We start from the raw sequence: 8,816 nt of genomic DNA on the forward strand, positions 1-8,816 counted from the left end.
TACCTGATTATGTCCGTCTAACGCTAAAGAAAGGTCATGCATTGTTACGACTAGTTGAGTTGCTGTAGGCACCCCTCTATAAAATCCGTGTTGCCGAACAACCATCAAATTATTGCTCTCAACAAAGGCAGATATGTGCTTGAATGTAATATGTTCAAGCAGCTTCACAGAGGTACATAAAATTGATATAGGCCTGCATGACGAAGGTGATGAGTGGATTGCTGATTTTGATATGGAGATAATTTTAGCAAATCTCTAGTTATCTGGAATTTCCGCATGAACGAGTGATTTACAATACAGCAAAGGTAAATACTTGGCGCACCATTCAGCATATTGCACAAGGAAATCATTTGGTATTTCATCAACGCCAGGAGATTTCTTGGTATCTAATTTAAGAAGCAACGTCAGTACCCTCACTAACGTGTATATCATCAGTAGGCAGTATTTCTTTCACAAGTGAAACTTTTGGAACACTGGGATTATCTTATGTAAAGACAGAACAAAAATATGTGTTAAGGGAGCTACATCAAGTTGGTCGTCGAGTATTGCATAACCGACTGATAGACTAGGCACCGTTTTTTTTTTTGTGTGTGTGTGTGACAAGTCTCGCCAGAACTTATCAGGGGATGAAATGAGAAAGTTCTTAAGTTTCACGTTTAGAAAATACCCTTTTGCTTTTTTTGATGCCATTTCCTAGCGTAACGCGCAGCTGGGTAATTTCTTCTGCATTAGCACTTGTTGAATCACGTTTATGCCTAGCTCTCGTCTTCATAAGTTTCCGCCCCATACGAACAAGGTTCTTCATCAACCAAGGGATACAGCCGTGCAGAATCTTTCGTTTTTTGTGTAAGATCTGCGTAATGCATCGAAAAACAAATTCCTTAAAGAAACGCTTCATTTGTTCAACGAAGCTATCAGTTGACTACGACAGAATGGTAAAATCGGAGAACGAATAACCAAGCGAATCCAGTAAATCGACGACACTTACACGTGAAAACAACGGTATTACATTTTCTTTTCTTTTTGTTTTGAAGAAAACTGCATTTCTAAAGTAATGATGTAATTTTATGATCAGATATGTCATCAAAAATATCTATTCTTGGCTGTCTGCCTAATAGCTCATTGGAAACAATAAAAATGTACCGAAGGGACTCTGTGCTTTGCTGAGTGCGTGTGGGTAATTTAACTAATTGGGTTAAATTGCGCAAGATGACAAGGTCAATGCGGATGGTTGAGACACGTCAGTAAGAGCTTCTGGGAAATCATCTGAGCAGTTAAACGCTGGTAAGTTGAAATCTCCCAGGAGCAAGAGGTTGCAGGAATGAATCGCGTTCAAACACAAGAACTCGTTGAGGCTTTCAGAAAAGAAACTATCCGCGCTAGGGGGACGATAAATTCTCAATACAATCAGGTTGCATTTTTCAAGGAATATCTTAAGTACAACACTCTCAATTCCTGGCACGTTAGGTATTCTGGATGCTCGCAACGATTTTTTGAGTAAAACAGCAACTCCTCCTCCCCTACCATCGCGGTCATTGCGGTAAATTTCCGTCAATTATCGTCTTTCCTTCGAAGATTCGAGTGGGCAGCGTGAGGTGGAGTTTGCCGCGTTGCTACTCCGGTCATTATATTCCTGATTGTTCACATGCTCTCATCTGGAAAGTGTCAGGCAGCGGCAAGCACTTTCATTGGCTTGTTTCGTGTAGATCGTAGGTGTGGGGGTACATGCGAGGTGAACTAAGCTTTCGCCGTATAATCACGTTAGCTTCGCAGGGATTCTGGTCAACCTCAACATACCATAATGCGTAACTACGCTCTGTAGTACCAGTGTTCGGCAATATTTCTGCTGCAAATGGTGAGCTTAGCGCTTCGGGGAGTATGAATACATTACTGCAGCTATCTACACACCCGTTCTCACATGTTCGCCTCGGTCGCTCAATGGTATTTTATTTTTTAACATTCAGGCCGCGGGTTAGATTGGACGCTATGCAGGGTCTGTTTCCTGACGACGCTATGATATGGATCTGTTTTGTTGTATTATAACTGTTTTACTGTTGAGAGGGTGAGGTCCATATTGCCTCGGCTACTCTATATCAATAAGTTCTACAGCGAAAAAAAAAGAATAATACTGATTGGTACCCAAAAAATAAACAAAGCGAAAAAAACATATAGCACACTGAAACCAGTTGAAATATCTTGGCAATGCACAGTTTGCTTGTAGCAGTTAAGACTGTCGTAAACTGTTCACACGCACACCTTTTTTCACTAATGTGTGATCCATTTCCTAACTAGAGATCCGCATTCAGAAGTTCAAAGCGTACTGTGGCTAGCTATGTGGTTACATTTCGATCAGAAAATTTTCGTCGAAACAAGAGCACTTTGAGAGTATCTATCTATCTATCTATCTATCTATCTATCTATCTATCTATCTATCTATCTATCTATCTATCTATCTATCTATCTATCTATCTATCTATCTATCTATCTATCTATCTATCTATCTATCTATCTATCTATCTATCTATCTATCTATCTATCTATCTATCTATCTATCTATCTATCTATCTATCTATCTATCTATCTATCTATCTATCTATCTATCTATCTATCTATCTATCTATCTATCTATCTCTCTATCTATCTCTCTATCTATCTATCTATCTATCTATCTGGCGGTCATCTTTGAGGAGCGTAGCAATTGATTTATCCCTTTCGCTGTGTGTGCGTGGAAGTATACGCATGAAAAATGAAAATATACTTTGGAGGGCTTTGAACCTGCCCCTTTTCCATTGCCTTCTGCCCCTTTTCCGTATACCGAAAAAAAGCGAAAACACTGCCCCTCCTAAGTAGACGTTCCAACGAATAAATATTGAGGACTAATCACTAATGTTTAGGAGCGATGTTGCTAAAGGTGGCAGTAAGACGTCCGTTAACAGAAAAATAGCCCTGCTGTGCCACGGCCCCGGTTGAGTGATCGCTTTATTTAATAATTCGAGACTATTTGATCCTTTCTTACTTTACGAAGCCCTGCTCTAAATGCAGGCCCGTAGGCTCACATTTTGATGCACGCAAACGAACCCCAGGTGGTCAAAATATCTAGAGCCCTCCACTACGGCGTCTCTCATAATTCTTCGGTGGATTTGGGTTGTGAAACCCGACATATCCTTAAAAATCTTCTCTAAATGCTGGCTACACTCTCTCCACACGCAATATTATCGTCTTTCGACGAAATTTGCAGATTAGATGCAGATAACGGCCAATTTTGTTCTTTCTTCTATCAATATACAGCTCTCGCCCTGAAAGCTAAGAGGCTGCCGCAGTCCTTGGAGGTGGTTGGCAACAGTGGTAGTGCTCTCTACTTTACATTTTTTTCTCTGTCTCATCTCCAGAATTACCATTTGACACTTCTATTAATAATGCCACGTTTTATTCCCGAAGTTTTGTTATCGCCGCAATACACTACACAATTCTCAGTGCAAACCGCGCCTGCAGTTTTCGGCAGCTTGCAATACTTTAGTGAAACAGGCATGGTACTGTTTATTGTTCAATTTTCATTATTTTAAAATAATTTTGCCCACCCAAACCTATCAGTCAGTCAGTCAGTCAGTCAGTCAGTCAGTCAGTCAGTCAGTCAGTCAGCCAGCCAGCCAGCCAGCCAGCCAGCCAGCCAGCCAGTCAGTCAGTCAGTCAGTCAGTCAGTCAGTCAGTCAGTCAGCCAGCCAGCCAGCCAGCCAGCCAGTCAGTCAGTCAGTCAGCCAGCCAGTCAGCCAGTCAGTCAGTCAGTCAGCCAGCCAGCAGCCAGTCAGTCAGCCAGCCAGCCAGCCAGCCAGTCAGTCAGTCAGTCAGTCAGTCAGTCAGTCAGCCAGTCAGCCAGTCAGCCAGTCAGTCAGTCAGTCAGTCAGTCAAGACCGAGTCCAAATATTTGATTGTGTATTAGGTTATGTAGTTTTGTACAGTACATCGCTGAGGTCTTCGCTCGTTCCTTTGGAGGTGGTTGGTAACGGGATGGTAACAGTGGCTACTTTTTTTTCTTTTGCTCTCTCTCTCTCTCTCTTCTTCAAACTCACCATTTGACACTTGACCTATTCGATTTTGTTTCTATTTGGTAGCCTGCAATACTTCAATGAAGCAGGCAGGGAATCGTTTGTTGTTTTATTTATATTACTTTAAGATGAAATTCTGCTCACACTAACCGGTCTGCCTGTCTCTCTGTCTGCCTGGCGCTACTTCTCCCATACATGTTGTAAGAGTTATTTGCGGTTCCCAATTTTTTTTATGCGCTTCTCTAACGTGATCCATTATTTGGAGAGGCACAATGTGTCTTGGCACGTTTAAACCAGAATTTATTACAACAAGCACAGTCTGCCGTGGTGGTGTAGCGGTGGTCGGCTGCTCACCTGAAGGTCGCGGGCTCGATAGCAGCCGCTGTAGACGCTTTATGATGGCAAGCGGAATGCTAGAGACTCCTGTACTGTTCGATGGCTTTGCGCGTTAAAGAACAGTGAATTGTCACAATTTCCGGAGTCATCGACTGCGACATGACTCATACACGTACCGTAGTTTTGTGACATTAAACTTCGGATATTAATATAAAGTGGCCAATACAATAAAGGTATGGTCAAATTGTCTTCTAAGCAATAGAAATTGCCGCCTTTTCTTCTCATTTTCATGCCCATAGATGACCTGCCACTTGAATTAATAACGTGCTTCTTCGACGTGTCCGCTCACGAAACCACATCTGCGGGTGTATTAACACCACTCTGAAACGTACCCATAATACATTCAGAATACTTTACGCAATTTACTTCCTTCTTTATGGAACAGCTCAGCAAAACCAACATTCGTTGGTTTTCACAGAGGGCGAAGTGACTCCAAGAGCATTTCATGGAATGAATAGATTTGTTAATCACGCAGCTGGGATCGGTCGGCTTTGGCAAAAGCAACGTGTATGGAAGGAGAACGTTCCTCTCACGTGAGTAGGTAAAAAAAGGCTTCCCATCGTTACCGTAGTGTTGTTGACTTCCGGGAAGCTGTTCGTTGGTGCAAGAGCAAGAACGGACAAAACCGAGTACAATGAACGAGCGTTTAAGCAAGCAAATGACTCTTAGCAGGCGTGCGTAAGGATACTGGAAACGCGATCTATTGTGCCATTCAATCCGATTACTCGCTTCCTCTCCCGAGTCTTTTGTGAGGACTCGGAGGTATTGCCTCGGTGGTCTACAATCTCTGTGCAAGCCGTACAAAGGGAACTCTTACAGTGCGTCTTGTGTAATTTATCATGGAGTCTGCTTATAAAGAAAAGTCTATTTTCTGGCTCTCAAATAGAATGCGACCAGTGATTCCCTGTGCAATCGTGTCGACTGTGTTTTCTGGACAATAGGGAATACAAGTTTGTCCGTTAAGTGTTTTAACGTTTTATGATACGAGTTAGCGCAGAATGTGACGGGCGACGCTGCAAGCGACATCAGTAGATGCCGCTGCAGAGCCTAAGACATATAATAATAATGTTGAAGTGGGATTTGCGTTTCACTCAAGTGCTGGCGCGATGCATTCACACTTCAGTCATCATTTATTTTATCCTATTTCTGGATCAATACACGGAACTACTGCCGAACATCGCTGAAAAATGCCCTTTACGTTTTAACGACATTTTGCGGGCATTCCCATTTCTTTATTTCAAAAGGCGGCTACTGCAATTTTGGGTGGGTGGTGAGGGTGTTTTCGGGTTTTCTTAGCGGGAACAATATCAGTATCGTATTCGCTCAGTATTCATGCAGAAAGCGGCCCAATACAATGCGCCCACTCACAATCCTGCAAATCGATTCATTCGCTTGTCGTTCTTTCCTTTAATAAACATCACATGCATTCATGCATAAACTCTGAAAGATGATCATAGTTATGGTACTACACTTCAGAGCTGTGAAGTGCTATGAAATAGAAGCTTAAGCGCTCTACAAAAACTCAACGTGGACTTGTAGAAACTCTAGTGTTACTATAAACAAGTGCGAGCAAAACAACAAAATTTTTTTGCAAAGGACAACGCGTCTCTAGTCTACCTCAACGTTATGTAGATATGGTTGACGAAAGTTGGACCGCTGGTAACACTCAAAAAGAATATTAAAAAAGACATGACCGGCTGACCATGCGTGACAATAGCAACTACTCATTAGTTTAGCTGAGTTGGCCCTTCTTGCACAAAACTTCAAAGACCGCAAGAAATATATATAAAAATACGAGAAAATATGACCAATGAATACAACTGGACAAGTGTTCGTCCTGCTGAGCTTTCCTTCATCCCTGCCCCTGTTTAATGAGCACCGTTTGAAATTATTCGCAATACTATACAGAAACGTCACAACATTGTGTTGTCTTTTTGCGTGCAGGAAGATGTGTTTCTGGTGGGATAAAAAGATCATAATTTGTTTAATAGCAACGCTACCGTATTTCTTTTTGAGTCCAGGCTATGTTAGGTCAAGTCACATATCTCAAATACTTTATTCAAATTAACCACTGGATTTAATGACAGTAAAGCGTAAATATACGCTCAGACCTATTGCATGTTTGCTAAATTATATTCGTAATTTTTATGCAATAACCTCATTCGAAACCCAAGTTGTGAGATTGGATGGCTGTGCGTTCAGTATGAACTGCACCAGTAACTGTATGCTTGCATTCATCAACTATGAATCTTGTGCATCATTCAGCGAGGAATACGAATCGACCGTTAGGGATTGATGGGAAACAAAGAACCTTCTGCATTAAGATGTTGTCGAAGTGTACATACATAATGCCACCATTTGTTAGTCTAGTTTCATATCCATGCTACTGAGTCATGCGGATGAACGCTTTCATGGTTTTACTTGCAGGTATACGTTGATTGATATGTGTGGTTTAACGTCCCAAGACCGCGCAAAACTGGACGTATGCGTTAAAGCAGAAGTAAATACAAAGGAAGCATGCCGCCAGGGGGACATTACCAAAGCCAGTGCAGAATTTTATCGACAGAAGTCTTTCCTAGTTTCATCGGGTGAAGAAACTTCAAGCGAAAATAGCTGCAGCTTTACAACTCTTTAAATTCATGGCGGGAACACGATGGGTATGCATGGGCCGATCAATGGTCCTCTTTCGGAAAGCGTATATCGAATGAGAGAGAGAAATAAAGATACAAGGAAAGGCAGGGAGGTTAACCAGACGCACATACGGTTTGCTACCCTGCACTGGGGAAGGAATAAAGGGGAGAAAAGAGGTTGCAGAAAGATGAGAAGGTACACAATCACGAGCACACTCGGGGAGCACACACAGTTTACAGGCGGTCGCTCAGGTTTGTTGACTTGAGGTAAAGTAGCAGTGCTTTAGTTGCTTTCTGCGCAACTGAGGCAGATGCGCAAGGTGCTAGTATCTTCCGCACACAAAATGGTCCGGGGTCAAGTCGATTCAAAACCATCCGTAGCTGGCATCGCTGTGTGTCGTAGCAAGCGCAGCTGCACAGGACGTGTTCGATGGTCTCTTCATCTCCGCAGTAGTCGCATGTAGGAGTGTCTGCCATACCGATGCGAAAGGAGTTCACCTTTCTGAATGCAACACCCAACCAAAGGCGGCATAACAGTGTCGCATCGGAGCGGGAAAGTTGTGATGGTAGCTTTAGCTTGAGCGAAGGATCCAGTTCATAAAATTGACACCTTTGGAAGCTGGTAGACGACCAGAACGTGCGTGTGAGATCTTGAGCCAGCAGGTAAAGCTGTCTTGCTGCATCATTTCTTGATAGAGGAATCGGGACTACACGGGTTTCTTCATGGGCTGAGCGGCCTGCATCATCGGCTAATTGATTTCCGGTAATACCGATATGTCCAGGCAGCCATTGATATATAATATCATGCCCTCGTGCTAGAGCTTCATGATGGCAATGTCTTATTTCTTGTACCAGTTGGTCATGGCTCCTCCCAACGCATGGCAGACTGCAAACTCTGAAGCGCTGCCTTCGAATCACAGAATATGACCCATTTTCCTGGACGTTCTTGAACGAGATATTGTAAAGCAGCCCTTATAGCAGCAAGCTCTGATGCCGTAGATGTAGTCATATGCGACAACTTAAACTTGATTGTCATTTCTGCAGCCGAAATTACAGCGGCACCTGACGAGCTGCTGGATGTGACGGACCCATCAGTGTATATCTGCGTTCGGTCTAAGTACAACTCATGTAATAATAGCAGTGTTGCTTGCTTCAATGCTACTCTGGAGTGACTGCTTTTCTTTTTGATTCCCGGAATTTCTAGACGTACTTGCGGCTGGTCGAGGCACCACAAAGGGCATGCCGTTCTCGCAGCTGGCGTATATCCTGATGGAATGCTGTTTAGGTGCTTGGCTATGACGTCTGAAAACGTAGCACGTGGTCTTCCGGAAGGTAGAAGGGCCATGTGGTGGTCGGGGACACGGCTAGCATGTCAAATGTGCGCTCTGAGGCAATCCACAACTCTATATATCCTGACCGGATGGTCTTTGGCAAGCATGATTGTGGCATAAGTAGAAGCGCATCGGGGCAGTCCTAGGCAGATACGCAGTGCCTGACCCTGCAAACTCTCCAATGAATGAGTATTCGTTTTGCAAGTGTTAGTCAGTACCGGCAAGCTGTAGCGCAATAGACCCAGAAATAGGGCCCTGTACAGCTGTAGCATGGAGGCCACAGAAGTTCCCCATGCTTTACCGCACAAGAATTTCATGATATGCACAATAGATAGCAGTCTCTTCTTCAAGTACGCACAATGTGGGCTCCACGAAAGACTTCTGTCAATTATTATGCCCAGGAAACGATGCGTGCG

This window comes from Rhipicephalus microplus, chromosome 10 (assembly GCF_043290135.1).
Source record: "Rhipicephalus microplus isolate Deutch F79 chromosome 10, USDA_Rmic, whole genome shotgun sequence".
NCBI lineage: Eukaryota > Metazoa > Arthropoda > Arachnida > Ixodida > Ixodidae > Rhipicephalus > Rhipicephalus microplus.